Below are 5,964 nucleotides of genomic sequence, written 5' to 3'. Positions count from 1 at the left end.
ATAGCTGCAAAAAGCTTTACATGTCTAACTTGTGCGTTAAAAAAATAAATATTTTTGAGCATTAAAATAACATCTTTTAGGCATGGCGCAGCAGCATAGTGGTTGAAGTCCGTACCTTGCAAGTGCTGATATTCCACGTGGGCACTGGTTTGTGTCTTGGTTGCTCCATTTCCCTTCCAGCTCCCTGCTTGTAGCCTGGGAAAGCAGTCGAGGATGTCCCAGGGCCTTGGGTCCCTGCACCCACATGAGAGACCCGGAAGAAGCTCCTGGATCCTGGCTTCAGATCAGCTCAGCTCCAGCCACTGGGGCAACTTTGGGAGAGGATCAGCAGATGGAAGATCTTGCTCTTTATTTCTCCTTCTCTCTGTAGATCTGACTCTCTAATAAAAATAAATGAATCTTTTATTTTTTTTTTACTTTTGAAAATATTTTGAACTTTATAGTCCAATTCCATAGAGTCTGAGATTTCCCTACCCCTCCCAATAAATGGATTTTAAAAAATCCTTTTTGGGCCCGGCGCAGTAGCTTAGCAGCTAAAACCCTCGTCTTATATGCACCAGCGGCCCTGCTTCCCATCCAGCTCTCTGCTTGTGGCCTGGGAAAGCAGTTGAGGATGGTCCAAAGCCTAGAGACCTTACACCTGCATGGGGGACCCAGAAGAGCTCCTGGCTCCTGGCTCAGTTGGCATAGCTCCGACCGTTGTGGTCACTTGGGGAGTGAATCATCGGAAAGAAGATCTTCCTCTCTGTCTCTCCTTGTCTCTGTATATCTCACTTTGCAATTAAAAAATAAATCTTAAAAAGAATATCCTTTAAAAAAAAAAAAAGATAATAATTGGGCCCGGTGCAACAGCCTATAGGCTAAAGTCCTCACCTTGGATGTGCCAGGATCCCATATCGGCACCAGTTCTAATCCCAGCAGCCTTGCTTCCAATCTAGCTCCCTGCCTGTGGCCTGGGAAAGCAGTTGAGGACAGCCTAAGGCTTTGGGACCCTGCACCCACGTGGGAGACCTGGAAGAAGTTCCTGCCTCCTGGCTTCGGATCGGAGCAGCATTGGCTGTTGCGGTTCCTTGGGGAGTGAATCATCTGATGGAAGATCTTCCACTGTGTCTCTCCTCCTCTCTGTATGTCTGATTTTGCAATAAAAATAAAATAAATCTTAAAAAAGATACTAATCTACTCAAGACTAGGATAAATATTTGCGACTACACAATTCATAAAATTCCAATGATTTCTACAAGTTAATAATAGAACAATAACCCAATAGAGAGACAAAGGCCACTGCAGTTCATTTACACTAGGGCTGGCCTACGTGGTAACGGAAATGAGGAAGGGAGAGAGGTAGGCAGAAAAGAGCCCTGGCCTTACTTGAGGTAGATTTATGAGATGTAGGAGTTATGGGAGCTGTATTGATTGGAGTTCACACTTGGTTGAAATGTAATACAGGAAACACCAACAGCTATAATTGTGGGAACCTCAGGCTGCAGTGAAAGGGAAGAGATGAAGAGATGGAGTTTCCAGAATCCAGAAGGTATTCCTGTCCAGCGGGCCCTGAGAGGAGAAGGAGCCTCCAGCAGGCGTTGGCACTCGAGCAGGCCTTGTGCAGTGGCAGGTGGGACCATGAAGGAGTACAAGATGGACAGAGCTCCCTCTTAGAGTGGAGCAGACAGGGAGAAAGACTCTGGCTTAGCTCCTCTGATCCCACAGCACTGCTCCCCACGAGCTAAACGCAAATATGAGCCAGAGGCACAAACACATTTGTAAGAATGAGTTTGCTCTGGGATGGAGGACAGAGACTCTCATAGACAAATGCCCAACTCATCAGGAAAGTTAAGACTCAAGCTACCCTGAGAACATTTCTTGCCTGTAAGATCTGAAATATTATTTTTTTAGAGGCTTATTTATTTAACCTGTAAGCATTACACAGAAAAGGGAGGAGAGAGAATCTTCTATCCATTGATTCATTCCCCAAATGGTTTGGTTAGGCGGATATGAAGCTGGGAGCCAGGAGCCTCTTCCAGGGCTGCCATGTGGGTGTAGAGCTCAAGGCCTTGAATCATCCTCGACTGCTTTCCCAGGCCACACGCAGGGAGCTGTATTGGAAGTGGAGCATCTGGGACATGAACCGCACTTTGGATACTCCCAGCACCACAGGCAGAGAGTAGCTCGCTGCTTGCCCCAGATGTGGAATACTTTTAATGCTCAAAGATAAAAAGTATTTTGAGGATATGATTTGATTAAAACTCGGATGCTATATGAGCAGGTATATGGACAATTTGGCTAATTGTGAAAATTGGTTTTGCCTAATAAACTGAAAATGTACATACCATCTGTGACCCAGAAATTGCACTACTGTGAAACTGTCTGAGAAAATTCTCACTTCTATTCGCAAGGTAACAGGTACAAGAGTATTACCTTTAAGGGTGGGAAAAATTGCCAACAATTCAAATGTCCATTAATTTTTTTTAAAAAAATTGATTAAAAAAATTTTTTTTATTGCAAAGTTAGATATACAAAGAGGAGGAGAGACAGAGAGGAAGATCTTCTGTCTGAGGTTCACTCCCCAAGTGACCATAACAGCCAGAGCTATGCTGATCTAAAGCCAGGAGCCAGGAACTTCTTCCAGGTCTCCCATGTGGGTGCAGGGTCCCAAGGCCTTGGGCCATCCTCAATTGCTTTCCCAGGTCACAAGCAAGGAACTGGATGGGAAGAAGGGCTGCTGGGATTAGAACTGGTGCCGATATGGGATCCTGGCACATCCAAGATGAGGACTTTAGCTGCTAGGCCATGGTGCCAGGCCCAAGCTGATTTTAAGTATATGTATTATATAGTCATAAAACAATGGGCTACTGGATGACAGTTAAAATGGACAAATTAATGCTACATGTGTTAACATAAATTAATCCTCCAAACCATGGTTTAAAATAAAGGTGTCATTCAACCACACAGTTTAGTAGTCATATAGCTTGGCAGTGATGGTTGCTATGGGTACTACAGGCAGTGGGTGAAGCAGACCCCTAGGCAGGCACTCACTCTGACTTCATCCAGGAATGCGGCACCTCTCAGGACTAACACAGCTAATGAACACATGCAGCGTATTCCAATCAAAATGTCCCTTATCAATTACATATGGATTTCAAATCTTTAAAACCCAAAACCCTTATCTTTCATTCCATTTTTCATAAACGTTGTATTCAAAGCGTAACGACATGCATGAGAATGACAAATACAAAGTTTAAGGTAATACTAACCCTGGGAGCGATTTAAAGGGAAACAGGATCACGGAGAACAGCCTAAAAGTCTCCAACAATATTTTAAATGCTTTGTTTCTTAAGCTGAGTGGGTGATACGTATCTGTTCACAATATCTCTTGCTCTATTTTTGCATGATTGAAGTCATTGACTTTTATTTAAAAAGATAATAAAGGCCTTGATTCCAATACTTTATTACTCAACTAAAAATATTCATTCTGTTTGTCAAAACATTGAAACATGTATTATAAAATCTTATAACACACAGCTGTTGCCAGCAATAATAAAGATTCATAAATTATCCTTTAATTAACCATTCTCTATGCGTCAGATGTATAAATAACTCCAGTTTTCATCCAAAAAGATCAACTTTTTTTGATTCATCAAAAGTTCAAAAAATGACATCTTTGAGATAGCATCAAAATTTATTAACCATCTAGACTGTGCCAGACACTCATCGTCCCATTATGCACATATGATAAAAACCTAGTACCACGATCCTTAAAGCAACTTCCAAAGCCACACAGGTCCTAAGGAACACAGCTGGTTTCACATTCTATCAACTGTTTTTTCTTTTCCTTCCCAGGGAAGCTATTCTTTTTCTTCTTCCAGTTAACTTTAAACAAGGACAGCGCTGCAGTATCTAGACAGGACCACACGGTGGCGCTTTCTAATTTTGTAGGCTGCCAAACAAAATACAGATCAGCTGCAGGACGAGAGGAAGCTGTCCTCTAGGACAGCTGGCGCTGAGGGCCTGCAGCAGCTCCTTCCAGCTCTGTCGCCCAGGCAAGCTCATCAGAGTGGTTAAGCTATACCTGGCGCTACCACTTTGTGTTTTGTCATTCGGCTTCTTTAGACATCACTAGTAAATAAATCACAATCATACCCTTCCTTCATGTTGGCTGGAGACAGTTAAACTAAAGCTTATAAATGTCCTTGTACAGTACTTAGTCCACAGCCTGTCTGAGGCTGCTTTTCACTTAGAAGAACCAATGATGCCTATCTTTCTGTAGCTCCACACTCAGCCACCTCTTGTGGAAATGGACAATGCTAAGGGGGGTTACCCCAAGGAAACCGACACAATACAAATCATGTCTTGTGTTTGAGGGTCTGATACCAGTATTTGCCAGCCTATCACCAAAGGGCTGTTGGAAGTCGTTTTGATCACTGAGAAAAAACTGCATAATTATAAGCCATTGTCCTTTAAGATTTCATGGCCAAGAAAAGTAGAATCCTTAGGTGAAAAGTCCTTCTACAAGAATGTTGCTCTATTTCCCACAGGACACCTTGAAGTCTTTCTCTGCTGCCCTCGTTCATATACTGGGGCTTGAGGGAAGCAGTAGCTTTTCCAGAATGCCTACTGAGGGATATGGTGTAGAGCATGAAGGCCTGTCACTGGTGATGTCTTCTGCATGCTTTTGGGCCTATGATGTGTGCTTTCTAAGCCATTTCCAAATGCAGGAAACCCTGTCTTTGCCATTTCCTAACTATGTGATGGAGAGTGCACCTTCTTCTAGTGGTTTATATGGAAGAATATCTACCACACAGGAAGGATTAAAATAACGAATTCTGTTTTTTAAAAAATATATGTAATTGACTCTAGATTGAGTGTTTGGCTCACTGGCTAAGCTGTTGCATCCTGTATTGCAATGCCTAGGTTCAACTTCCAGCTTTGCTCCATATCCTAGCTTCCTATCAATGCGTCCTTTGCAGGTGATGACGCAAGTACTTGGGTTCCTGTCACCTGTGTGGGAGACCTGGAGTGAGCTCCAGCTTCCAGGTTTGCCCTACCCAAGCGGCAGCCATTGTGGGCATTTCGGGGATTGAACCAGCAGATGACAGCACTCTTGCTGTTTCTCCATCTCTTTGCCTTTCTAAGTAAATTAATAGTTTTTAAAGACCACACTCAATATATGAAATGTAACAACAAAAACTTAGGTACTGGGCCTGGTGTGAAGACTCAGCGGCTAAATCCTCATCTTGCATGCACTGGGATCCCATATGAACACTGATTTGTGTTCCAGATGCACCGCTTCCCATCCAGCTCCCTGCTTGTGGCTTGGGAAAGCAGTCAAGGATGGCTCAAAGCCCTGGAACCCTGCACCCATGTGAGAGACCCGGAAGTAGCTCCTGGTTGCTGGCTTAGAATATGCTCATCTCTGACCGTTTGTGTCCACTTCGGCAATGAACCAGCAGATGGAAGCTCCTTCTGTTTTGTTTTTTTTGTAAATCTGACTTTCTGATAAAAATAAATAAATCTTTTAAAAAGTAGGTGATGTGAAATGATTTCTATGATTTTTCCTATTAGAATATTTTGTAGCAATTATTGTAAAAACAAAATATTAACTTGCTCAGAAAGTCCATTTTACAAAACAATTTGAAAACCCTTCCCCTTGCACTAGTTTAAAGAACAATGCACCAAGGACTAACTCTCTCAGTACAAGCTCGATGAGATGAAACAGAATTGTAAATCTACAGAGGCTGCCTCAACAATGACTACTAAAATCATTCCCTCTTTCTATTGTAATCATCATGGGCCAAGATGACTAACTTGAAAATTCTAAGTCAGAACATAAGCTCTTTGAATACAAGGAATAAAGGTGGCAGCTCATTTTCCAGTTTACCTCAAGTGCTTAGTCACCACAAAGCAAAGGGCAAAAGGAATGACAACAGGTGCGCTGTTTGTTCCTGCTGACACAGCCATGCACACACA

Source organism: Ochotona curzoniae, unplaced genomic scaffold (assembly GCF_017591425.1).
Source record: "Ochotona curzoniae isolate NIBS_2020 unplaced genomic scaffold, NIBS_Ocur_1.0 contig_3819, whole genome shotgun sequence".
In the NCBI taxonomy this organism is placed as follows: Eukaryota; Metazoa; Chordata; class Mammalia; order Lagomorpha; family Ochotonidae; genus Ochotona; species Ochotona curzoniae.
Note: the sequence above shows the minus strand (reverse complement) of the source record.